The sequence below is a fragment of the Pistacia vera genome, unplaced genomic scaffold (assembly GCF_008641045.1).
Source record: "Pistacia vera cultivar Batoury unplaced genomic scaffold, PisVer_v2 Contig653, whole genome shotgun sequence".
Lineage (NCBI taxonomy): Eukaryota > Viridiplantae > Streptophyta > Magnoliopsida > Sapindales > Anacardiaceae > Pistacia > Pistacia vera.
Window position 1 is genome coordinate 145,608 of NW_022196505.1, and position 4,603 is coordinate 150,210.

The following is a 4,603-nucleotide window of genomic DNA, read 5'->3' on the forward strand; positions in this document are numbered from 1 at the left end:
TTAATTCTATACATTTTGTGTTGCAGGCCAAAATGGACATTTTGAGCAATAGAGACGAATTGGAGTTTCTGGACCCAAAGTAAGGATCTCAGATTTGGGAGAGTTCAAAGCAGATTGAAGCACTGTGAAGCTTGTTCCCTTGGAGAGCATCAAAGATCAAAGAATCAAGCAAGAAGCAAGCGGAGGGCAATTTCATAATTTCAGAATTCTTCGTAAAGGTTCGCCTGGCGAAGTCTATTCTCACCCACGGCGAAAGAAGTTAATCACGAGAGTCCATTTACCTCATCGTCACGGCGTAGTTCTTTCTCGCCGCAACGAAGTCTGCGAATTTTAGTTTCTCCAAAACGCACAGTTTTATTTTAGAAAAGTTTTAGGTCTTTTGGGGCGACCTATATAAGAAAAACCTTGCCATTTCTTGGGGGGGGGGGGGGGGGGGTTCGAGTTCGTTGATTTTCATTGAGTTTAATAGATTTGACATTTTTTGTGGAGAAAGTGAGAAGATTTGAGATTCAACCTTGTGGATTCTTCAACTAGGGGAGATATCTTTTCTTTTCTCTTATTTCAATATGTTGCCTGCTATGTTTACTGTTTTTCTTGCGTTTGTGTTGACTTAGTTATGAAACTAACCCAATTTTGGTTGGGTTTTGATGTAACTCGGATTTCTATGGGTTAATCAGTTGATTATTGATTTTCATATTCTATTGCAAAGATTGTGTGGTTATTCTGTTTTCATTGATTTTATTTGATGACTATGATGAGATTGAGAAATGAATCATGTTGAGCTTCTTGGGTAATCACTATTGTAGTATTGAATGCTAGAGATAGATTTGAGAATCATTGAAATCAATCTAGGATTCCTTATCTTAATGAACTTGGATCTATTATTCTTCAAATTGTTGGGTGCGGAAGTCTAATAGGGAAAAGTAGGAATTCATAGCCTGAGAAGGTATGTTTGACAACTTAGAGAATTCGATACAATCCGTGCACGTGCGTGTGAAAATAGCATAATCCGTAAAAGTCATCCATAGAGTCTGAATGAAGTCAAAACCCTAACCTTTTGTTAAATTGATATTACTCTTGTTTTAAATTCTTGCTCTCGTTAATTAGTTTTTAATACTTACTAAGTTTTGTTTTAGTCTTAGTTTTAATCTCTCCCATTAATCCAAACAATTTCGATTTCCCCAACTTGAAAAACAGTTAGGAAATTTAGTGCTTAACAACCAATCCTCGTGGGAACGATACTCACTCATCACTTTATTACTTTGTACGACTAGTGTACTTGCTATCATTAAATGTTGTAGTAACAACGCATCAAGTTTTTGGCGCCATTGCTGGGGATTGAGTTTTGTGTTAACATTAAGTTATCTTGTGTTAGCTGGATTGGAGTTTATTTTTGTTTTAATTGTTGTTTGTTTAATTTTTAGTTGTTCTTTTTAGTTGGTTTGTGATCTCACTTTTACTCTCTTTCTGTGTAGTTTATGCGAAGAGTAAGACGTTAACTAGTGGTTCTTGTTGATCCTGAGATTGAAAGAACCACTAGAAGACTTAATAGAGAAAGAAGAGAAAGAGAGGCTATAGTTGAATCAGAGGTCATAGTTGTTGAGATGGCAGAAAATAGAACACTAAGGGAGTTTTCAGTTCCCTCAGTTGATGGCAGTGGGTCAAGCATTACTAAACCAGCTGTACAAGCCAACAACTTTGAGATAAAGCCAGCAATCATCCAGATGATCTAGCAGTCGGTATAGTTTAAAGGAGATTTGAAGGAAGATCCAAATCTACACATTGCCAATTTTTTGGAGATTTGTGATACTTTCAAGTCAAACGAAGTGTCAGATGACGCCATTAGATTGAGACTATTCCCGTTTTCATTTAGGGATAAAGCTAAGGGATGGTTAATGGCATTACCATCAGGAACGATTACAACATGGAATGATTTAGCACAGAAGTTCCTGACCAAATTCTTTCCTCCAGCAAAATCAGCAAAATTGAGAAATGATATCACATCTTTTCTACAGAAAGAGTCTGAATCATTATATAAGGCATGAGAGAGATACAAAGAATTACTAAGGAAGTGTCCACATCATGGGTTGCCAGTTTGGATGCAAGTCCAAACGTTTTATAATGGATTGATGGTGAATGTGCAAACTATGGTGGATGCAGCCTCGAGAGGAGCACTACAAAATAAGACACCTGAAGAAGCTCATGAGTTGCTTGAAGTTCTGGCAAGTAACAACTATTAAAGACCTAATGAAAGGGTGCAACCGAAAAAATCTATGGGTCTTCATGAAGTTGATGCATACACAACCATTTTAGCCCAACTCACAGCACTTCAAAAATAGTTGGGAAGTATGCAGGTAAATTATATTCAAGCTCCTCAACTAATTTGTGAATTTTGTGCAGGTAGTCATATGAGCAGTGAATGCCAAGTGAGGAACACGTTTACTTCAGCATCTTCATCATCGGAGCAGGTTAACTACTTGGCAAGAAATCAAAGGCAACCGAATAACCCGTACTCCAACACATATAATCCTGGTTTGAGGAATCATCCGAACCTGTCTTGGGGCAATCAGAACCAAAAGAATCAGCAAAACAATCAATGGAACCAAAGAGCATTGCCAAACAACCAAGTAGGGGTGAACAATCAACCAGGAGAGCAAAGAGTGACAAAATTGGAGGACATGTTTGGAAAGTTTATGCAAGAGACCACAGGTTTTATGAATGAGACGAGGATGAATTTTAGAAATCAAGGGGCGTCCATTCAGAACTTGGAGGTACAGGTGGGGCAATTGGCTAAAAAGCTAAATGAGAGAGCATAGGGGTCCCTACTGTAATAACTCCTTTATACTAGGATACTCATAGAAATACATAAAGTAAAATTCATTTATATCAACAAAAATAGATGGGCCCAAAATTTTCTTTTAGTACATATAAACATTCTTATTACCAAATAAGATATCATTTTACAAAAAGTTATCAAAAACAGTAGATAGTGTAGCTATTGCTCCTCGCTTGCCGACGCCAATCCGACTGCGTCTTCACCTAGATCCTGTAAATGCAAAGAAAAACAACGGGGTGAGCACAAAAATAATGCTCAATAAGTAAATCCTCCACTCGTTTGTCCCCGTAACTCTTTTTCTTAATTCTTTCCTTACACACTTCTCGTCTCATTTATTTTATCTTTCTGTTTCTCTTTCACACAGCTCTCTTTTATTAATTTTCTATTGTAAGTCACGGCCTCATCTTACCGGAGGCACTGCCGGGTGGAGTTCACAAAGCACCAATCCGCTCTTCGTGACTCTACTCATTCTCTCTTTATTCTTTCTCACTTGAATGTCATGGCCTCATCTTACCGGAGGCACAGCCGGGTGGAGTTCACAAAGCACCAACCCACTCTTCGTGACTGCTGGGTAGAGTTCACAAAGCGCCGACCTGGTCTTTGTGTTTTTCTTATTTTCTCTATTCTTAAAGTAGTTCATTCACAAAGTTTTCTACTCTTTCTCAAGCTACTTCTCAATGCACAATTAATGTATAAGGATGGTTCATGCTTAAAATTTCTTACTTAAGGAAAACTAAAGGAGGGTGTGAAAAGGTGAGAGAGGAGAAATGTTTCTGCAGTGATTAGAGAAACTTCCAGTGAAGTGCAAGGAACAGGTATGTTTACTATCCTTGTACGATAGGAACACTAGGTGTGAGAAGGCCATGATAGACTTAGGAGCTCTATAAATGTCATGCCATTTTCCATATATGCTTCTTTGAAACTTGGCTTTGAATAAACTGGTTGTGATTTAATAGCTGATAGATCTAATGCCTATCCTAAGGTGTGGTGAGGATATCTGGTACAAGTTAAGACTTAGTTTCCCCCACTAACTTTTATGTGCTTGATATGGAAAATGGTGATCAACTGCTCCTATTTTTAGGAAGACCTTTCTTAAAAACATCAAGACTAAGATAGATGTTCAAGTGGCATACTTCCATGGAATTTGTAGTGAAATTGTCAAGTTTAATATTTATGGACCATGAAAATATGTGATGATGATGATAATCATGTTATTCTATAGATGTGATTGATACTTTGCACATACGTTTTGAAACTGATGGAGAGATGGATTGGAAGTTGCCATTAGTAATCATCTTGAGAAAGAGATGAGGAGTTTGCCTTAAGTAGAATTGTAGGAGACTGTGGCAGCATTGAATGAGTTTTCGAACTTACAGCAGATCAGGTAACATTCTATATGGCATTACCAATTTCTAATGGAGGCCTTACCTCTGTTTTGCAGGTCCCGTTCCAGATTGAAGCCCTCCTAGTTACCTCAAGTACTTGTTCCTTGGAGAAAAGAAACGCTACCAGTGATCATCTCCAGCAAAATTAGTGCATTCAAGAAGAGAAGTTGTGCAGGTCTTTAAAAAGCAAAGACGGCCATGGTTGGAAAATGCAGATATTAAAGGAATTAGCCCGTCTACATGCATGCATCGCATCTGCTTGAAGAAGGAGTAAACCTTTCCGTCAATCGCAAAGAGAGATGAACCCGCCCATGATGGATGTTGTGAAGTAAGAGATTCTGAAACTTCTTGAAGTTAGAGTGATTTATCCTATTTCAGATAG

The 4,603-nt window shown here is 38.0% G+C and overlaps 1 non-coding gene across 1 annotated transcript; it reads right to left on the reverse strand.

Annotated features, from left to right (window-relative positions):
• Positions 1–1,982: 1,982 nt before the first annotated feature.
• LOC116111910 lies at positions 1,983–2,089 on the reverse strand. Its single transcript, XR_004125142.1, has one exon. It is a non-coding gene; the product is annotated as a small nucleolar RNA R71 (small nucleolar RNA).
• Between the last annotated feature and the right edge of the window lie 2,514 nt (positions 2,090–4,603).